We start from the raw sequence: 23718 nt of genomic DNA, 5'->3' as shown, positions 1-23718 counted from the left end.
TGGCAAAGAGGAACAAAGCATAGTTACCAGAACCTGCAAGAGTTGTGGTTGTGAGAGAGAGATGGCCAAGGTATGGTCATAGCAGGGAAACAATGCTTATCAAGACCAGTACTTGCATGAAGCCAGGGCAAGGTAAGGGATCAATACCTGATCCTCTCTCTCCTTGCATCTTCTGATGCCTATCAGAAACCAGGAAGACATAGACATGGCCAACATGCACATGAGAAAATGCTCTGCATCACTTGCCATCAGGAAAATACAAATCAAAACCACAATGAGATCCCACCTCACACCAGTGAGAATGGGGAAAATTAACAAGGCAGGAAACCACCCATGTTGGAGAGGATGCGGAGAAAAGGGAACCCTCCTGCACTGTTGGTGGGAATGTGAACTGGTGCAGCCACTCTGGAAAACTGTGTGGAGGTTCCTCAAAGAGTTAAAAATAGACCTGCCCTACGACCCAGCAATTGCACTGCTGGGGATTTACCCAAAGATTCAGATGCAATGAAATGCCGGGACACCTGCACCCGATGTTTCTAGCAGCAATGTCCACAATAGCCAAACTGTGGAAGGAGCCTCGGTGTCCATCGAAAGATGAATGGATAAAGAAGATGTGGTCTATGTATACAATGGAATATTCCTCAGCCATTAGAAACGACAAATACACACCATTTGCTTCAACGTGGAAGGAACTGGAGGGTATTATGCTGAGTGAAGTAAGTCAATCGGAGAACAAACAGTGTATGTTCTCATTCATTTGGGGAATATAAATAATAGTGAAAGGGAATATAAGGGAAGGGAGAAGAAATGTGTGGGAAATATCAGAAAGGGAGACAGAACGTAAAGACTCCTAACTCTGGGAAACGAACTAGGGGTGGTGGAAGGGGAGGAGGGCAGGGCGGTGGGGGTGAATGGGTGACAGGCACTGGGGGGCTACTTGACAGGAGGAGCACTGGGTGTTATTCTGTATGTTGGTAAATTGAACACAAATAAAAAATAAATTTATTATTTAAAAAAAGAAAGAAAGAAAGAAAGAAACCAGAGGGCCAGGAACCATTGTGATGTAAAGGCCGAGAACAGATCTGGAAAGGTAAAAGACTAACCAACACAGCTATTCCTTTCTAAGTTTCTCTTCTTGTTTGGCTTTCTATAAGCAGTGCTATAATAAGCAGCATATGTACATTTTTTCATGCTGGGCTTTTAATTCTGTTAAATAGATGGCCTGTTGTAGGACTGCCAACTCAAAGTATTTGAGAAGTTTTAAATGTTTACAGATGTTACCAAATAAACTGCTTAAAAATTGTAGCAATTTTGCCAACACTATGTACACACCTTCATTAGGAGTAGATGTTATTTATGTCTTAAAATGTATTGATCAGCTTGGCACAAATTATTATGTTCTTTTTTTTTATTTTGCATTTCCTAACTGATGAGCGAGATTAAGCATGATTCCTAAGTATATGAGGTCACTCCTGTGAATTTCCTGTTCCTATTAGGAGTATTTAGTACCTTTATTGCCAATCTTTATTTCACTTGCTGTTTGTCTTTGTTTTTTTTGTTTTTAAGGTATTTATTTATTTATGATAGTCACACACAGAGAGAGAGAGGCAGAGACACAGGCAGAGGGAGAAGCAGGCTCCATGCAGGGAGCCCGACGTGGGATTCGATCCCAGGTCTCCAGGATCGCGCCCTGGGCCAAAGGCAGGCGCTAAACCGCTGCGCCACCCAGGGATCCCTGTTTGTCTTTATGTAGTCTTTGCTGTATACAAGCTTTAGATCTATTTTGTTTTGTTTAGAGTCAGATTTCAAAAATATAAATCTGACCTTCATCTTGACCTTCATCTTAAAATGCTTCAATGACTGCCCTTTGCCTTCAGGGTAAAGTCTAAATTCCCTTGTTGACTTAAAGGGTTCCTTCATGACACAGTTCCAGGGAGCTCCTCAGCACTGTCTCTTGGTCCTCCCCTGCTCACCACCCAATCTCAGGTACAGGTACAAATTGCCATGCTCTTGCTGGCATCCTTGGTGCATTTTCATGTGTTTTCTCTTCCTGAGATGACTGTCTTCACTTCCTTTTGTGCCCCCTTAACTAACTGCTCTCCTCTCTCAAAGATTAATTCTGACATTATCTTCTCTGCAAAGGGTGAAAGTGTTGCTGTCTCCCTTGTCTTCCCAGATTGAGTCTCAGATGGCTTCCAGGCATGGTGATCTGGATTAAAGGCAAATGGCATACAATATGTGGGGAGTGGGACATACGCAGATGAATAAGCTCCAGTACATGTGTCCCAAGGACACACAGTGTAGTGGTTGAGTTGCATTGCCCATATTGAACAGAACAAGCATCAGCAAATTATTAACAATCGTCACTTTGATTTTTCCTACCAGCAGTTTTCCCAGAAAAGAATCAAGGGGGTGATTGTTCCTAGAAAAGCCACATACCATTTGTCAAAGTCCCTTCACTGTGACCTCAATAAGCCAGCTGTAACATTCTAAGGTTACTCCAGAAAATCGTACAATTGCAGTGAAAAGTCCTCCAGTCACCATTACCAAATATTGAGTTTTGATGTCCTGTGGCCCTGAGGATCCCCCATGACAGAACAAATGAGGCTTTGCTGCATGAAAAAGCATTGTTCTAATGTGTCACTTTCTCAGCAGGTCTATTCCTCATAGCGTGATGTATAAATATACATCAGATATTTAGCCTTTTTCATCCCTATTGAGACCACCTCTAATAATCCAGTCTACTCACTTCTTGCCACCCCCACTTTAAACAAACCTAAGCATGAATGTTCAGACTTACAGAGCAATGTGGTGTTCTAATTCCAAACTAATTCAAACAAAAATTAATTTGCAAAAATTTAGATAGAACTATCTAATAAGAATTTTTAATTTTTTTTGTGATGTTTGTATCCAAGTCTCTACAATAAGAGCTTCAGCAAAGTCCACATTGTTCACTAAAGATTTTCAGTCAGAGAAATCTTTGGGGAACTCTGTACCGTGTACTCAAATCTGGCTTGGTATGGGGCTAAAATAGACACTGCCGGTATAGATGCAATAGCTCAATGAGTAGTGGACAGCGGATATGTAAGTTATGTACATTCAGTAAAACTTGAATGAAAACATGCATGGTCTCTGGTAGTGTATTTGGGGATTACAATGATAAATCATGTAAGGTGCTATCAGATAGGAAGGAAAGATGTGTATCCTAAGAATATCCAGATGAAGGAGTAATTTATTGTATGTGATGATGGCATAGGGAAATGTAGGGGCATTTTAGTAAGACCTAAAATGAGTAAGAACTTGCCTAAGGTGATAAAGTAGAAAAAGACAAGCCTGGTGGAGTTAACAGCTAGAGCAAAAACAGAGGGGCTCACAAGTGGGGAAAGAAAGAGAATAGATTCTCTCATGTGTCTAAAGCCATGGGAAAGGAAGGAAGCTAGAGAGGGAGTCCAGGGCTGGATTTTAAAGGGTTATTCCCTGTTTCTTATTATGGTTCAGTAGGTCTTGAAGCACCAACATTCTTTTGAAGTTTGTCCCTTATTCTAACTCCTTTCAATGAATAGAGCCACATTCTGATGAATAACACTTGCAAAATGTCCCATGAGATTGAGTCATACAAAGCCTGCTGAGTCCAAGGATCAATTTCTATGTTCCCTTCAGGCATTTAAGATGGATTCAGTTGCCCCATGGTCTTGGTTTCTATGCTGAGATATTCTTACACTGAGACTTTTTACACTACCCATCATTAATCTCATGAGTGGCTTAATTCCTACCATCTTCAAGACACCAATCCTTCGGTGAAGAAGAAGGATGAGGGTTGAAGAGAGAAGGGACTTCCTCAGGTCTTATTGGACTGACTGTCTAATAGAGCTCCATGCCAATAGTTCATCATAAATATAAGGGAATGAGTGGCCATAAACCATAGAACAAAAAGGATTGTAGATGTGTCTCAGTCCTTGGGAAGCAAAGAGCAAGATGACAGTGTCCATTGGGTTCATTCTTGTGTAGGACAAGCAAATTCACTGATACGTAACTGCAATCACCTCCTCTTTCCATATTGAAAGAAAGAACTGGAGGTGATGGGTGAAAGGAACTTGGGTAAGGTGGTTAAATAGAAAGCATGTGGGATTACGACTCTAAAAGTCTATGTTAAATATCTCCACTTAGACACATACTGGAGGGGAGGGTTTCAACAACTTTTTAAAGTATCCTGATCTTCATTTCATTTATCTACAAAATGGGGATAGTAGTGTATGCCCTGAAAAGATGTGAAGATTAAAAATAATAATGAATAAATCATCTAGTTCATGGTGGACATTTAGTAAAAGGCCATTACTATTATATGGCGTCTTCTCTTCACCATGTCCTAGGACCCATCTTCTGAATGTAAATATAGAATCACTAAGGATATATGCTCAAAACACAGGGGTCCTTTTAATTTTGTTTGAACCATCTGAAGTCCCTGCATATGTTCTGTGTCACTTGGACTAAAAAGGTCATGTCCTCCACCACTGACATGTTTCTCAGTTTCCATCTCCATTATGGGACAAGCACTTGGACTTTTTCATCTTTTATAGCTTAGACATCTTTTTAACCTTCTATAAAACCTAAAATCAAAGATAGGCACTGGGATGGATTTCTATGATGTCACTTCTCTTCTTGATTTGTAAATATTGCACTTAGGGAAATTCAATTAGAAATAAAATAATTAAGTTAATAATTTCTTTGTTGCATGCTTCAGTGATAAGAGACCTAAGAGATCTAAACAACACTGTTCTAAGCAAAATTTGTCTAATTAGCACTATTATTAGCTTGTATTTTTCTAAAACTTTACATTTCACATATCTTCATAAATACATCTTACGAAAAATAAATAGATTAAGGAAATTCATTTGGACTTGTTCAAAAACTATAGAGCTACATTATTTTTCTTGTACATTTGAAAAACCTTGGTGTGAAATTTATTGTTTGGGTATTAAATGGAAAAACTACAGATTGACATCAAACAAAACTGTACTTTCCATTTATGGGCGCTTATAAGTTGGGCAAGTTATTTAACTTCTGAGTCTCGGTTTCCTCATATAAAATGAAAATAATGTTCTTTATCTCCTAGGATAATTGTAGTTATAAAGCACTTCACACAGCACTGCATTCTTAGACAGGCTTTCCAAAGCTTTGTTCTTTCCACCCCTTATTCTTTATTTGCGTCTTTCAATAGCTCTTTTTTGTTGTTGTGAACTAAAGTCTCAGATCCTTACATGGGCTTCGAGATGCTTTCTGTATTCTAGCGTTGGCCTGCCTTTTCGCAAAGTTCTTATTTTATGTGCCCTACATACACCCAGATGAACTACTCAGTATTTGCTTCACATATCTCAAAAAGTTTTAACTCATGTCTTTGCTTTGCTGTTTTCTCTGACAATCATGCTCTGTCTTCAGCATATCAAAATTTTGCCAAGGCTTCAAGATTTAAGTTCAAATGTTTCTACCTCCCTGACATTTTGAAATTTCCCCTGACATCCTGAGCGTGGAAATGCCTCCCCTTCTCTCAGTCCTCACAGAATTCAAGTCAACATTCATTTATCATATGCCATCTCTATGTCCAGCTCTGTGCTAACCACCACATATATAAAGACAAGTAAAACACAATTCTTCCTTAATAATGAATGAGATATGATTTAATAAAGAAAAACTTAATAGAAAATTTTTACAGTAACAGTATATCACATTCTCTCTTTTCTTATTATAAATAACTGCTATTTACTCCCTGGCCTGAGATAGACCGATTATGAGAGTTAACCCCCCTCCATGATTAGTATTATTCTCATCTTAACAATGACGATGGCAAAGATCTGAATTTCCAGAGGTTGGAAAATTTGTCAACCTCTGCTTTTTCTGAGATCTGATTTATGACATAACTACATTAATGTCTAAGATTTCATATTAAATATGAAGAAGGCATTTCTTATGGATTTAGGGAAGGCTCTATTTCTTTGTAAAGAAGGAACTGTGAAATTGTGAGGTGCAGGGGCCACATTTGATTTATCTATATTCACCTCCATAGCGCTCAGAACATATCTGGTACTGGATTAGTCAGCAGAAGTGAATTTGGGATATGGCCACTGTGTCAGTTAAGATGAGTTAAGTTTGGGCAGCCTAGGTGGCTCAGTGGTTTAGCGCCGCCTTCAGCCCAGGGTGTGACCCTGGAGACCCAGGATCGAGTCCCACATTGGGATCCCTGCATGAAGCCTGCTTCTCCCTCTGCCTCTCTCTCTCTCTCTCTCTCTTTCTCTGTCTCTCATGAATAAATAAATAAAATCTTAAAACAAAAAAGATGAGTTAAGTTGTGATGCTATGACAAGCAACTCCCAAATCTTAACAGCTTACAGCGACACAGGGTTAATTTTGCTTCCATGGTATGCCTGCCCATTGCAGGTTCCATCTAACCAGTGTCATGGCTTACAGAATAGCTGCAAGTTGTAGTTTAGGTAAGAGAAGAAAAAACTCTGGAAAGCCCTGCAACTGAAAATAATTGCTTTCTCAAGACATAACTCATTCTTTGTTGTTCTTGTTGTTACATAAGAATCTCTTGATCATTCAGTGTGTACCAAGGGACATGGTGACCACTGGTGATAAAGCAAAGACTAAAAGAAACAAGATACGTATACCCTAGCAGATGAGTTCAATGTTAGACAAATAATTACCCCTCCAATTCTCAATTGTAATTGTGATAAATGTTATGAGGAGTTTATGTGGTGCTATGAAAGTATATACAGAGATACCTCATAGTCTGAGAGTTTAGAAAAGATGTCTCCAGGGAACCCTGGGTGGCGCAGCGGTTTGGCGCCTGCCTTTGGCCTAGGGCGTGATCCTGGAGACCCGGGATCGAGTCCCACATCGGGCTCCCTGCATGGAGCCTGCTTCTTCCTCTGCCTGTGTCTCTGCCTCTCTCTCTCTCTCTGTGTGACTATCATAAAAAATTAAAAAATATATATATTAAAGAAAAGATGTCTCCAAAAATATGATATTTGATCTGAGACTTGAAAGAGATGGAAATAAGCCAGGTGAAGATGGGGGTGATGGGAGGGGAAATATAAGGAGAATGGAGAAGAATTTTAGATTCTTGCAGAATATACTTCTCCAGAACTGGGTTAGCTGCCACTTATAATTATTCCCCAAAACCTATGTTTCAGTGTTCTAGTTTTTGTGTATTAGCATTTGTCATATCCTATTACTGTTATTAGTATAGATGTCTGTCCCTCTACTCTACATTTCTTGAGTAGAATTTTGTTTTCATCTGTGTATTTTAAAGAATTTGGACTCAATTCATTTTCAGAATTCCTTGTTGAAATGATAGAACATTACAGCCTGCTAGACCTGTAAAGTAGGCAGGTGTTGAATGAAATTCCAGTTTTCAGAATATTATTACATAATATTATGCGAAATACATAAAGTTATATAATATTTAATATAAATCAACATCATAGGTTATTTCTCCATCTTGTCCCATTTTCCAATATTTTTAATATTTCATAAAGTCAAGATAATATTGCTCCCATTGTATATCTATCCACTTGTGAGCACCAAGAGATGATTCCTGGTGCATTTTTCTGTTGAGCAATGTTAAGATAAAAAGACAGTTAAGACAGTTATTAAGTTTTGAAAATTTATTAGAGGGAAAATATAAACTAAACATATCTCTTGAATTTCCACAAAAAGGGAGATTTATATTCAGAAATGCACAGCTCCACCAATGAAAGACTAAACACATGAAAACAGTTAACACTGTTGAAAAGCTGGGGTGTTGAGCTATAGGGAAATTAATGTTCCACTCATTCATTTCCGAAAAAATGTTTGGTAGGGCTTATCCCATTTATAACAAGAGGAAGAGAATTTACACATTTCTGGCAAGGAAAGGGCTTCCCAAGTTGCAGATAAATATTGATATTGGCCTTAAGACAGCAAAAATCGCACACAAAATCAAACACAATAGACATATGGAAGACTGGGGGAACTTTACAACATTGCATTTAGTACCTTTCCATTTAGGGTAGACTTTAATCAACATTTTTGCTGTTGAAGGTCAACCAAGCCGGCAATATGGCTGTCAGATCAAAGATACATATAGATTTTTTTTTAAAAGATAAAATTAAATTCTAGAAGATGCACAACTTTAAGTTACAATTCCATTAGATTTGACAAATGCCTCCACCCATGCAACCCACATATCTATCTATAGAATAAAACTGTCAACCTAGAATTTTCCCCTCCCTTCTCAGTGAAAGTTTTCCCCAGAGGCATGAGTATTCTGATTTTTTTTTATCATAGATCAGTTTTGCTTATACCAGGAATTCATATAAATGGAATCACACAGTTTATTCTCTTGTGTCTGGCTTCTTGGGCTCAGCATAATGTCTATGCAATATGACCGTGTTGCTGAATGTATAAGAAATTTGTTATTTTTATTTCTTAATATTATTCCGTGATGTGAATATATCACAGCTTGGTTATCCATTCTAGTTTTAGGCTATTATAAATAAGGTTTCTGTGAACATTTCTTCCCAGTCATTTTGTAAGCATAGATTCTCATTTCCTTTGGCTAAACACCTAGATATGAGAGGTCACATAGCAGAGGCATCTTTAAATTTTTTAAGAAAATACTAAAACTTTTTCCCAAAGTAGTTGTGCCATTTTATACTTCCACCAGAAATGTATTAGAGTCTGGTTACTCCCCTACTTCATCAATATTTGGTGTTACCATTCTTTCAGTAGTACATTGCTGTGATTCAAGTGTGCAATTCCCTGGTGATTAATGGTGCAGAAAACTTTAAATATCATTATCAGCTATTCATGGTTCATCCATTGTTAGTATTGCTATAGTAGATGCTTTTATCATATTGATGAAAGTTCCTTTCCTATTTTTAGTTTGTTAAAAGTTTTAATCATGGATAGATATTGAACTTTTTCAAATGACTTTTTGGTATTTATTAAGATATAATTATGTTGTTTCTCTTTTATTCTCTTAGCATAATTATGTTGCTTGATTTTTTAAAAAATGAAAATAACCGTTTTCTTAATGGGTCAGAGGTCACTTAATCCCTTTTATATATTGTTAGGTTTATTTTTATTTATTTGTTTGTGTGTTTATTTATTGAAAGATAGAGAGTGTGTATGGGGGAGGAAGGGGACAAGGGAGAAAGAGAATCTTAAGCAGACTCCAGCCCAGCATGGAGCCTAATGTGGGGCTCAATCTCATGACCTTAAGATCATGAGCCGAACCAAAATCAAGAGTTGGATGCTTAACCTCCCGAACCACCTGCTACTCCTGTATTATTTGATTTAATTTGTTAATATTTTGTTTAGGACTTTTTCTCCTAAGTTAATGAGAGATACTGATCTGTCATTTTACTAGAATATCTTTTTTTCCGGTTTTTCTCTTAGGGCACTGGTCTCGTAAAAGCAATGATGAAGTATGCTCTGGTCCCCTGCTTTCTGAATGTTTGTGATTATTATTATTGATTCCCTCTTTGATAGCATTTGCCAGTAATAGCAGCTGTGTTTCAAGACTTGTGTAAATATTTTTGACAGTAAATTCAATTTCTTTAAAAGAGTAGTTGTCAAAGATTGGTTTGCATCAGAATTGCCTAGTGGGCTTTCAAACACAAATAGTCGAACATTGCTTTCAGAATTTCTGGTTCGGTAGTTTTGAAATGAGGCTTAAAATTTTCATTTTAATAAGGTGTTGCATGATGTTGATAGTCTTGTCTTGAGGACCAGACTTTGAAAAACATATTTTTAAAAGATACAGAACTAAATACATTTTAGACCGCTTCTTGTATCTTTTTTTTTAGGTTGTGTTTTTTTTCAACAATTCTTTTTCACATTTCACCTAAGTAGTTGAGTTTACTGGTATGAAGTTACTAATAGTATTATCTTACTCTGTTTGTAATATAGGCAGGAAATTTAATGATGTCTTCTCTATGCTGTGATAAAGAGAATTCATGTTTTAATTAAACTTTTTTTCTCTAAGTACTACTTTAGACGCATTCCAGCAATTTTGATGCGTGTTCTTTCAATATCATTTAGTTGATGATACTTTCTAGTTTTACTCATTATTTTTCCATTAACTCATAAGTTACGTAGAATTGTGCTGTTTTGTTTCTATATATAAGATAATTGATGTCTTACTTTTAAGATACTCAAATTTAACTTTGTTGAGGTCAGTGAATAAAGTCTGTAAGGAAACAATTTTTTCTAGGTCATTGAGGCTTTATATGACTCGATATATTGGCTATCGTGGCGAACATTACAAATGAAGTTGAAGAGAATATGTATTATGCAGTTGTTCGATGTGGTTTTCTATAAATGTAAGCTAGACCAGTGGCAATTGACAACATTTACATTTTTTATGGATTTATTGATTTTTTGGGTCTAGTTTTTTGGTTTTTTTTTTTTTTTTTTTGCTTTTTTTAATGCTATAAGAATTAAAATTTCCAAATCTGGGTGTGGATTTGTTTATTGCTTACTTTAATTTGGAGCATACGCATATGAGGGTTTATATTTTTCTAATTAATTGACCCATATATCATTATAAAATGTCTCTATATTCCTGTGGCAATACTCTTTGTATTGAATGTTATTTTAAATAATATTTATATGACCACTCCAGCTTTCGTGTAAATAATGTGGTTAGGTTGCATATTTTCCCATTGCTTTTCTTTTTATTATATTATTAGGCAATAGTGTAACCTTCATTCTATATTTAGGTGTAGATATGTGAGTAAAACCATAGGTACTTTTTGACATCTATAGACATGGACAGTATCTCCTATAGAACAGAATACTCATACAATTTATTTTAAAAAGAATCATAATGGTTTCATTTGAATATATTACCGTCTATCATAAGTCCTACTATAAAGGCAATTCTTGATCATTATGGTATTCTTAGGACTGGTCCTATCAGTTAAAATCTATTGAGTATTACCTATGATATTAGGTGCTATTGAAGAATTTTATGGATAGTGACTTAATTTAGTCTCTGTATCCACCCTATGAGGTAAGAACTATATTTTTTCCTAATTTTCATTTAAGAAAACTGAGGCACAGAAATGCTTAAGAGAAACTTGACCAAGGTCACACAGTTTGAAAGTGGCATGGCAGTCTTTGAACCCAGACATTCTGGCCCCAGAAACTCCAACCTGCATAACTTATTTTATGAATAGGGAAGCATAGAGATATATAAGTTTAAAAAGGAAGGGAAGAAGAAGGGGAAGGAGGGAGGAAACTGTATGCAGCAGCAAATGCAATTGAGAAGCGAATCAAACAGTAACAAAATATAATCACAGTCTGGCAGTGGCAAAGAGACTCTCATTAGAAGGTGTCAGCTGAGCACAAGAGGCAGATGTACATAACAAAGAATGAGACTGCACACTTTTGATGAGTTGGTATGGAAGAATTGGAGGGTGCATGGAGGTGGGAAAGGGCATGGTTGTTATCTTTCTGTTTGGGGGTGAAGTCTCTGTTTTGTGTTTTAGAATGAGAGAAATGCAAATATGTTTATGGGCAGAAAAAAAGGAGCCAGCAGAGAGGGAAGGATTTGTGCACAAGCCTGGTTACAAAATAATTGCGAAGACCATTAGAGGCAGATGGGAGACAGGACAGAGGGGTGTGCATATTGGGGTGGGAGGAGCGAAAGCACTTCACCTGCTCTTCTGCATGCTTCTTACAAGCCACCCTGCCTTGGCATTCCAGACAGACCCCGATTCCACGGCAAAACACTACAGGCGCATCGGAATCTGTTTCTGTGACAGAGACGTCTGCTGATGAATTAAGTGTCAATGAATCAGATACAGATGGGCTGAATTTCACTGAAAATAAACATGAATTACAAAACTGGAAAAGGAAAAATGCCTAAGGAAAAATCACTTTGTCCCAACTGAAAATTATTTGGAACGTTAATTTTCCAGCCAGGCTCCCTATTCACATCCATTCCTTTGCCCTCTTTTAACCCACCCCCAACTTGCGTAGATGACATTCGTCAGTCCTTTGGGATCTTTGGAACAGGTCTGGGAAAACCACGGGGTAGAGACTGCTGGGAAGCAGTGATACAAGCTTCGTGTAGGCATTTATTAGTCAGCACAGGGTCTGTGGGGATGCCGGTGAGGAATGATTCTGGCATCCGAAGGATGCTCTTCCTCCTTGGCTGGACAGACCCAGACATGGCAACATATCAGAATGGAAAAAGCCATGGGCTTCAGAGTCAGACTGACCTGACTGGGAATCCTGGAAACACCATCCATTAGCCATGAGTCTTTTTAATCAAGTGTTTTTTACCCGATAAGCCTGAGTTGCATTATCTGAAAAATGGGAATAAGTAGTGCTGTCTCACACAAATATTAGGCTTCAATCTGCATTCACAAAGCAGATAGAGAGTTCCTGACAAATGCTAGGTATCCAGAAAATATAAGCCAATTTCCATGCAGAGAGGATCCAAAGTCATATAAAAAACAGAGCAGGAAAAAAAAAAAAAAAAAAAAAAAAAAAACAGAGCAGACTCTAGCTTAAGGCTCCTGAAGTAGAGACTCTAGATGAGGTTCAGAAATATATTTTTTCAAAAGCTTCTCAGCTGATTCTGATGGTTGGGTACATTTAAGAACTACTGGAATAGAGGCCAAGGTAGGGGAAAAAGAACATCCTCATCCCCAGTGTGAGACTAGTTTCCTGAATCCTGCTCATGTACTCTGGATATTTTCTGCTTCTCTTTGTTCTCAGCTGTGTGGAACTACGTGATTCCATGTTTAAAAAATGAATTATAGTGTAATTAAAACATTGATCCCAAATGGAGATGCAGTCTTTTGTTAAAGACCTGCCCAGAGGGAAGAAGCAGAACTTAGTTGAAGGTGCACTGGGATAGGCAGCAGTTTATCTCTGTTCAGGACCCAATTCATCATCCATATCTCTAGAAGGCAGAAGAAAACTTACCTTATACCTACAATTCATCATGTGTTCTTAAAAGGCTTGTTCTGAGGAATAAATGAAATAATATAGAAAAAGCACTTTGATACTTAGTAAATGACTGCACACATGGGACAATAATAAAAACCCAATTTAAAACATAAATTGGGAACACAAATAAATAAGACAGGATGTGGGAGTGGCCATGAGGCTAGATTCTAGCCAATCAGATATAAACAGAGCCATTGGTAGGGTTCAGAAAATGGTTCTTAAAAGGAGGCCACTCAGCTAGTACATTCTTTTTATTTTATGCTCTTCCCCTTCTTCTTGCCTAGACCGTGATTGTGATGTTGGAAGTAGCTCAGCCATTTTGGCAGCCCACACATGCTAAAGGAGGACTGAACAAAAAGATAGGAAAGGCCTGGGTTCCTATTGACATCTTAAAATAGCTATAGAAGCCCTAGATTGCTTACTTCCAGGTTTCTTGTTATATAGGAATGACAAAACTTCTTATTTATTTGTGACATTCGTTTTTGGGCTTCTCCTACTAAGAGCCAAAGCAATTCTTGATAGGAGGTATAAAACATAGAACACTTTGAATTCAAAACACTATAGGATAAATAGCATATGATCTCATTTGTATCTATGGAATCTAAGAAAGCCAAGCTCCTAGACACAGAGAGTAGAATGGTGGTTTCCAGGGGTTAGGGGTGGGAGAAATGGGGAAATACTAGTGGAAGAGTGCAAACTTTCAGTTATAAAATGATTAAGTTCTGGGGGCACCTGGGTGGCTCCATGGTTGAGTGTCTGCCTTTGGCTCAGGTCATGATCCTGGGGTCCTGGGATCCAGTCCCGCATCAGGCTTCCCTGCTTCTCCCTCTGACTGTGTCTCTGCCTCTCTTTCTGTGTCTCTCATGAAAAAATGTATAAAATCTTTAAAAAAAATGAATTAGTTCTGGGGAGCTAATGTACAGCATGATCATTACAGTTAATCATACTGTATCATATATTTGAAAATTTCTGGTAGATGTTCTCACCAGAGAAAAGAGAAATGGTAGTTATGTGATGTGATGGAGGTATTAGCTAACGCTATGGTGCTAATCCCTTTGTATGGTATCGCTTGTTGTACACTTTAACCTTACACAAAGTCCTGTGTCAGTTCTATCTCAATAAAACTGGAAAAAAAGGGAAAGAAAAGAAAAACTAAAGAAAATGATATAGGATAGACTTTGCTTTACAAGTTAGGAGTCACCTTCTGAGACCCCAAAGTAGGTGGTTTCTGATGGCTGGGCATCTCACTTGTAAGCTGGTGTGGGTCAACAGCAGTGACCCACCTCTCATTTTTCCTTATCAGATACATAGCTACTGAGGGTTGGTGTTGGGATGAATGATGAGAAGAACACTTTCCACTGGGACGTGATGGAGTTGCCACAGTAAGACAAATAGGTGATTAAGCAGGTAGAATGATTATGGTGTCAGAAGAAATATCAGACGAGAGGCACCTGGGTGGCACAGTCGGTTAAGCATCCACCTCTTGGTTCTGGCTCAGGGTCGTGAGATCAAGCCGTGCATCAGGCTCTGCACTCAGCATGGAGTCTGCTTGAGATTCTCCTTCTCCCTCTGCCCTTTCCACTTGGGCTCTCTCTCTCTCTCTCTCAAATAAATAAATAAATCTTTAGGAAAAAAAAAAGGGGGGGGAAGAAGTATCAGACAAGGATGACCTCCAGTGCCTGGAGAATTGAGAAGACAGAAGACTAAGCAAAAGTTTTAATTTACTTAAGAGTCTACACTGTTGAGTGACTTGTGTGAAAAGCCACAGGAGATAGCATGAGTCAGGGCTTATTGCTGTGGGAAGAATGCACAACTGAAAGAATATTCCAGGCCATGTTAGAATCTTGGCTTTACCATCTACCAAGTAGTACAAAGTGATACCATCTCTACGTATTGCTAGTCTCCTAAGCTCTCAATTGGCCTAAAGTGGCTACTTTGGTGGATCACTGCAGGATTATAGAATATGTACAGGTGTGTCCACTGTAATGCCTAACAAAACATGGTTATTACTCTTTTTCATTTGTTGTTTCAGCAAACGATCCTAAGTTCCTGCTGTAGGCCAGCAACCTTGCTAGATGCTACGGCAATACTGAGTGTGGCCTCTGCCTTCAAGTGGTGTTGAACGTAGTCACATTCTCTTAAAACAAAACAAAACAAAACATGAAAAAAACAGAGAAACTAATCTTTTCAAAGTAAATTCTGATCAAGTCACTGTTCTTAAATCCTTTTGTGGATTCCTACTGTTCCTAGACAAAAACTTGAAATCTTTAATATAACATATAAGAAAAAATGCTTAAAAAAGAAAAAAAGCTACCCTTTACTATCTCAATTCCAGCCACTTAGACTGTTTATATATAGTATGTTTATCATTATTTTATTAATATCTGTCTCTTTTACTAGACCTGAGCTCTATTTGGGCAGGAAGTCTTACCTGCTTTATCTGCCATGATGTACCTAAAACTGAGGAGAATTCCTGACAGTTAGAAGGCAGGCAATACATAGGTTTTAAGCGAGTAGAAGAATGAACGACAACTGTGACTACCATGGTAGGTACAGTTGTCTCATGCGGTGAGAGAAGACAGGGAAATGACAAAGCTCTTTTGGGGACGAAGAGGAAGGGAAGCCTTCACAAATAATAGGACCAACAAACTTGGCTGTAAGGGACACCACAGAAGAGTTATCCAAGCAGAAAAGCTTTAGTGGGAAAAAAATCCCAGGAGCTGTAAATTGCTCATGCCTCATTTTTTTTTCATCTATAGGACAGAATTTTTGATACCTATCTTAACAGAGAGAAGTTATGAGCATCAATTGAGATACATGATGTAAAATTCTCCATCAAATGTTATAAGTACTGTGATCAGTACTTACCTCTCTCAGGGACCCTACTTTACATTATGGGGATCTTGAAAAATGGAAAAACTAAATAATAATGATAGTAATAATAATAACAACAATATAATAGCAAAAACAATCATTGCTCTTTGTTGTTGATTGTGTAGCCAGCACTTTATATACACTATTTTAATTCTACCACAGACCCTCAACTAGTATTTCCTTCATTTTGAAGATGGAAAAACATAGGTCTAGAGAGTTTAAATGACCTATCCAGTATCACAGAGTAGTAAGGAATTCACCTTATGGTGAAATTTTAATACAAATGCCAGAGATAGTTATTCATCATGTATTTATTGAGTATCCACAGTGGAGCAGTCCATTGTTCTATGTGCTGAGGATGCAATGTGTATAAAGACAAACACGGAGCACCCGGGTGGCTCAGTCAGTTAAGTGTCTGCCTTTGGCTCAGGTCATGATCCCAAGGTCCTGGGATCCAGCCCAGAGTCAAGCACCCTGCTCAGCAGGGGGCCTGCTTCTCTGCCACTCCCCACCCCTTATGTTCATTCATGATCTCTCTCTCTCTCAAATATATAAATAAAATCTTTTTAAAAACCCACACATTCTGCTTCCATGGGACACATAGTCCCTTGGGATAAGGCATATTGCAGAGGTCAGGCTGCTGATGACTGGAACCACACTAGGAGGAAGGGCACCTCTTCTCTGGACTTAGGGGTATGACTCTAGATGAATGGCCACTCATGTTGAACTCCATGAATGTCTCGCTATTTCACTTTGGGATTTAATCTCATGTCATGAAGCCAGAGTTACTAGGAAAAGGGAGGAATCTGAGACTAATGTGGTCAGTAGGTGAGACGATTAGCAGGGCGGCATTACCATTCTCAGGTTGTACTGCCCAGGCCAGAAAGCAGAAGAGAGCTGGAGTTGGACTCAGGCAGTTCAGTTCTTGTTCACATTAGTCCAGGACATGTTGGTACTCACTGAATACTTGTGAGATGTTGCTGTAAGACATGAGATCAGTGATGTGTCCAATTGTGCACAGTTCTTCCCAACCCCACTTTCAATAAAATAAAATAAAATAAAATAAAATAAAATAAAATAAAATAGACATGGAAATTAGCAAATACTATAATTCCACCTGCTACCACCACCACCCTGTGCTGCTTGTTAAACACCAGCGCACCACTGGACACACAGCATCTCTCTGAGTTACAGTTTCTCCACCTGTAAAAGGGGTAGAAGGATGAAATGATTTTAAAACCCATAGAAACCTAGGTGATGTATTAGGAGAAGACATGATTTGGAACAGCACAGACTTGGATTAAATAGGCTGGCCATGTGTTAACCATGAGATATTCAGCTAATTATGTACCTCTCTGAGCCTCACTTTCCTCTTACGTAGAATGAAGCTACTAAATCCTACACCATTATATTTTTCTGTGCATTAAATTTAATAAAACATAAAACGTTTGACATATAGGGGCTGATAAGTGATAGACTTGATCAATTTTTTCACCTCCATGAACTTATTCATATAAAAGAAGGAAAGAATATATGAATCTTTTTTCAGAGTTGCTTTACCCCTTTTCTACTTGGATAACTTCTAATTTCTTGGTGTTATTGAATAGATACTGTCATTTACTCTTGATTTTGCTATTTGAATGCTCTAAATTCTTATTCTACAAACAAAATATGTTTAAAGGCTCTTATCAACCCATAAGCTGAGGCAAGTCTCCTTTGGAAGAGACGAGTGCTCATGCATTTTTTTAAACAGCTATTTGGTAGCAGGCACTATGTTGGCACAGTGCGTATTTTGTTCATTAATCCTTCCAATGAGATAGGAGTGGGGTCCACAGCTTGAGACATTTTCTTTGGACATCTGCAGAAGCTTCTTTGAACCACCAGGGAGCAGTAAATAGCCGCTATTCGAAATTTTGAAAACCAAGTAGCCACTCTCAGATGACTACATTTCTCTTGGGATAAAACTTGCTGGCAAATATTGAGTGCGTGTCCCCTGGCCAAGTCGTCACCTGAGAGTAAATGGTAGAGGAAGGACCATTGTCCTTCTGTGAGTCAGAACAACATGCCACCTTTAATTACAGGCCTGCAGCCTATATGAGCTTCAAAGAATTGAATGAACAGGGACATCATTTTCCAAATGAGCGTGGAGATCATCTATTCATTGACTGCCTTTTAGGAAAAGGGAAACTGAGGCCTAGAGAGAGAGACATTTCCAGGGTCACCCAAGATGTTGACAGCAGAGCTAGAGCCAGAGCGCGTGAACACCACGTGCACACGAACCCACTTGTCGACAAGTAGGTACATATGTGGTAAAGATTCTGATACAACTTTTATCTCATGTTAATCAAAGAGGAGACTGCAACTTGTCTTCGTGGTGGGTCTTTCCACCCTGGGACCTAGAGAGGGCTTTGCTCATAGTACGTCCATTTGTATTGTTATTAGACAGTCCTGGGTTTTTTGCTTCTCAAGAGAAGATAGCCAGAAAGCCAGATAACATGTAAGTGGATTTATCAAAAAAAAGTCGGTTGTCTTTTTTCAGGAATATAATTCTGGTGGTCTCAGATAAAGGGCCTTTTTCATTTTGAACTCAGTACCCAGAGAAGACTCTAGCAGGAGGTCATTACATTCGTTCATCTTTCTTTCATTAAATAATAAATAAATCATTTGATTCCAACTCTGCAGCAGCTTCTAAGAAATGGTGGACATGGATAGAAATACGATGTAGCACCTTATAGGCATAAATGAGTTATAAATCCTGCTCTGAATGAATCCACAGGCTAATTGCATGTCCTAACATGGAGCTGGATGGTTGCAATATAGAATTATACCTTTTATTGTGGTGGTATACAAACCAGAGATTAAATTTTCTTTCCCTCTTCTTCTTTAGCAAGGTACATGCCAGAAATTCCCTTTCAACTCATCAAGAGCAGTCTTTTTAACGAGGGGGTAGGGGCAGAGTAGAGTACCTTGAAAATATGGATGGATGCACATGCATAGATATGTTGGATTCACTTGATCAGTGGAAAAGTAAATCACTCTTGAGTCACTAAGGTTGGAGTTGTGGGAGGTGGGAAACTAGGAGCGTGTCTCTTGGGAGGACGAGCATGTAACCTCATCAGACAGGGGAAGGACAATCCGACCCTATGTGCATGAAAACCTACCTTTTCTCTTATGTTGTCTCCCAGCAAGAGAAGGGTGGAGGGATTCTACGATGGTGATATATCAGATTTCATGATCAATTTGACCACAGTTCTCAGATCTGGCTGGTAACCTGCGAGAGGGCTGGGTATGTGCTTGAAAGAACTGAGCATGAGAGGGCAGACTGGGTGGCTCAGCGGTTTAGCGCTGCCTTCAGCCAGGGTGTGGTCCTGGAGACCTGGGATGGAGTCCCACGTCAAGCACCCTGCATGGAATGGAGCCTGTGTCTGTCTGTCTCTCTCATGAATAAATAAATTAAATCTTAAATAAAAAGTAATTAAAAAAAGGAACTGAGCATGAGGACTTTCAAACAGAGTCCTAGTGGTGGCCTAGTGTGGTTGAGAGGATGTGAACATGCTCTCCCTTGAGGAACCATAGCGGTTGGCACAGCAGTTGGACAAGTGAGACTTTGCGGAAACTGAGGCAGCATGGCCCATCAGAGCAGCAGTTAGGGATTTCCACAGTAATAGACTCCGCAGTTAAAAGCAATGGCAGACAGAGTGGAGGGGGAAGGGGGAATGAGTCAAATAGGTGGTGGGGATTAAGGAGAGGACTTATGATGAGCTAGGTGATATATGGAAGTGTTGAGCTACTATATTGTGCACCTGAAACTAATATTACACTCTGTTAGCTAACTAGAATTTAAATAGAAACTTTTAAAAAATGGCAGAAATGTTTGCATCTGATGCCATTCCTCTTTATTTTAGAGGTTGGACTGACTTTGCTTTTGGATTTCATTGTTGTCATTGTTTTGCTTATTTATTTTTTAACAGTTTTTAGGGGAAAGGATACTCTAAAAAAATTGGTACTATGCAGTAATGAAGTAATATAATGGGATAATACACAGGAAGCAAATAGGAATCTGAGAGATTAATTAGGAAAATAAAACATGTGACCATTTTTTTTTTAATTCCAAGTTCAAGAAGAGATTCATAAGAGGCTAAAATGATATTGGAGATACAGTGTGTTGTGAAGGTGTAGAGGACACATAGAGGAGGAATCCCAACTATAGCCATACTGGGTGTCAGGAAAGGCTTCTCAGGGCAGGGAGGCCTGTGAATAAGTGCAGGTGAAGTTAGGGAAATGATCAGAAAGGTGAAGTGTGGCCAGAGAGAGCAGCAAGAGCAAAGGCACAGATGTTTGAGTCATATTCAAGTCTCAGGTCTTTTTCATTAGCCTTGTGTTGGTGGTGGTGCTGGGGTGGTGACCAAATTTACAAGGGGAATCATGTTATTTTGTTTGTTTTGTCTGTTTGACTTCATTTTGTTTTTTGCACACAAGATTTGGAATTCCACACGGCCAGATTATCAGGTTCATGAGCAGAATGAATAGAAGAGTCTGGTGGCCTTGCCCAATGGGTTAAAGAGTCAGAATATTTCAAGGGAAACACTGTCAGGGAAAGGATCTCTTGGCTTCTGAATAATAAAGCCTCCAAGTACTGGGGACTCTGAGGGGCCTCTCCACCCTGAGCTGGAGATCTCCAAGGAGACAGGGGAGCAGGAAGGGCATAGCTATTTCACAGTCATTGTTGACTTGATCTTCATAACTATCTCCAAGGTACACGGGCAGGGCTCTTCTCCTTTGACAGCTGAGGAATGTGAGCTTGCCCTCAGGTGATGCCTGTCAGAGAGGGATGAAGCAAACTCACACCAGCGCCCACAGGTGAGAAAAGCAAATTGCGTCTCCATCATTTCCCCTCTTTTCTCTTTATTGCTTCTTAAACCCAGCTTTGTTACAGAATACTGGTGTCAAGCAATTGCTGAATTGGCTTCAAGCAATTTCGCCCATATTTTAACTCTTAATACTCATGCTATGCCTCCCCACCCTGGATATCTCACCTAAGTCACATTTAAATTCTTTGCAACCATTCTGAGCACTCTGAGATCCAGCCCTCCAACCTCAGCACATGCTCTATTCCTCCAGAAAACTGTTCTTTCCATCCTGATCCCTATTACTATAGAATTCATTTCCTCAGGTCTTAGCTTAGATATCACCTCCTCCAGAAAGCCTTCCCAGACTCACATGGAATGGCATTTGTTTCTGTGTCCTCCCTGTACCTCCTAACACATTTTCTTCTCCCATAACACCTATAATAATGTGTTTGCATTGCCTGATTATTTACCTGTGTTCTCACCAGAGAAAGAGAGTCTAGCAACTAGTAAGCAGGGGTTTCTTTCTTTTTTAAAAAAGACTTTATTGATTTATTCATGGGAGACATACAGAGAGAGGCAGAGACATAGGCAGAGGGAGAAGCAGGTTCTCTGCAAGGAGCCTGATTCCCTACCCTGGGATCACGTCCTGAACCAAAGGCTCAACCGCTGAGCCACCCAGGTGTCCCATAAGCAGGGTTTTCTTATTCTCCATCATCTCTCTAGCACCACGCATGGCATCTGACAAATGATGCATGCTCAGAAAAATATATTGATTGGATGAGTAAATAAATGAGTCATTAAACAGACTAGTGCAGATAATTTACAAAAAATGTAAAGGAAGAGGCCAGGAAATATGTAACAGTTCTCCAGTGGAACACCTGCCCACGCTTCCATGGCAACTTGGGGCACCTCAGCTCTGTCTCCCTCAGCCATATTCCCACATTCTGCCCTTGCTCAAGAGGTCAAGCAAGGTCTGCTAAGCAAGAAGCCCATTTTCCTCTGGAAACTATTCACTCCTTCTATTTTGCATTCTTTTGACTCTGATGTTGTCAGTGAAGCCAGGAGCTTCTGGAATCTCTATTAGCACCAGGCTGTGTGGACAGACTCCAGGCCAGAGTTGCAACTGGGAAGGATGCCCCTGGTGCTAACAGACTTGTTCTGAGTGCATGTGGAGAGAGAAGGTGGCATTTGCTCTTGCAGTGAGTGGGCAGGACGGTCAGGTGTAAAGCAGAACGAGTAAGAGTCAGATATGTGCTGAGCCCCCCTCAAAGGCATTGGGGCATGGTAGAGAAGCGAGGTCAAACGTTGGAGGCACACATCCCATAATTAGAATGTAGATCTACCTATAGCTATATATGATGTTTGGACAAGGAATTTAATTTTTCTACCTCCAGTTTCTTATTGTTGAATTAGACAAACATTAGTACATTAGTCAGGCATCTTCAAGGATTCTCATGGGCTTCCTAGATGAGTTCCGAATATTTACTGGGCCTGCTTACTTGTATGCGCTCTCTCTTCCTCTCTGAGTCAGGGTTCTCCAAAAAAAAAAAAAAAAAAAAAAAACTAGAAGGAGAAAGAAGGAGAGATTTTAAGGAATTGGATCATGTGATTGTAGAGGCTGGCAAGACCAAAATATGATGAATGGACTGGCAAGCTGGAACCTAGCGAAGAGTTGGTATTGCAGCTTGAGTCCCAATGCAGACAGAATTCTGCTGATGGAATTCCCTCTTCCTCAGGAAAGGTTAGTCTTTAACTTATGGCCTTCAACTGATTGGATGAGGCCTAGCCACATTACGGACAGTACTCTGCTTTACTCGAATTCTACCGATTTTAATGTTAATCTCATCTAAAAAATACTTTCACAGAAACATCTAGAATAATGTTTGACCAAATATCTGGGTACTGTGACCCAGCCAAGGTGATCCATGAAATTAACTATCACCCTATCTATCATATTAGATATATGAATGAATGGGGATTGTTCACCCTTTAAATATAGTATGATCCCACAATTCTTTTTTTTAAGATTGATTTTATTCATTCATTCATTCATTCATTAATACATTTATTTATTTATTTATTTATTTATTTATTTATTTATTTATTTATAACACAAGTCGAAGAAGGGACAAAGGGACAGGGAGAGAGAATCTAAAGCAGAGTCTGTGCTGAGTGCAGAGCCTAACATGGTGCTCCATCCCACAACCGTGAGATCATGCCCTGAGCTGAAATCAAGAATTGGACTCTTAAGTGACTGAGCCACCCAGGCGCCTCTGATTCTACAACTCTTAAAATTAACACAGCAGCAGAGGCTTTCATTCCATTTTAATATTCCACTCTAAATGCCCAAGAATTAGTACCTTAAATCTCTAAGCTCCTCCAGACCAGTACCAAGAGCTCTCTGTATTAAAGGAGTCTAGTCTACATATTACCAGTTCTCTGCATCCAGAAGATACACATCATCTATTAAAAAAAAAAAAAAAAAAGCCTAATCTGGTTATCTGAAAATGTGGACAAATAGCAGCCTGAGCTATCATTGCACCAATGAAGGACTGTCTGCTACCAGAAATAGTAATACCAGAGAAATTCTGAGTATTTGTCCTTCTCACTTCTCACTCCACCTTAATTCATCTAATCAAGGCTGTCGTCTCCCAGAGATAGAGCTCTAATGAGATAGGATAGTCAGACATGTGTACAGTTAGCACTGCTGCCAGCTGGAAAACCTGGATGCATGTCTCCAGTAGACAAGCCCGGACTCCCACTCTTATTGGCACATAGGTATCCAGGGAATCTGTCCATGCATTGAGCCTCCTCCAAGACCATGCAGAAGGTGCTGCCCTGGGTTGCCTAATCCATTTGGGCTTCAGTCCTACAACACACAGCTCATACCCCTCCTTTCTGTGGATGTAATGGTGCCATGCTTGACTTCTTAGCCAAACAAATTGGAGTCATGTCAAGCTTTCCTTAAATCCTGCTAAAAATGTATTTA

The sequence above is a fragment of the Canis lupus genome, chromosome 10 (assembly GCF_048164855.1).
Source record: "Canis lupus baileyi chromosome 10, mCanLup2.hap1, whole genome shotgun sequence".
NCBI classification, from domain to species: domain Eukaryota; kingdom Metazoa; phylum Chordata; class Mammalia; order Carnivora; family Canidae; genus Canis; species Canis lupus.
The sequence above is the reverse complement of the archived record's forward strand: the minus strand, read 5'-3'. Positions refer to the sequence as shown.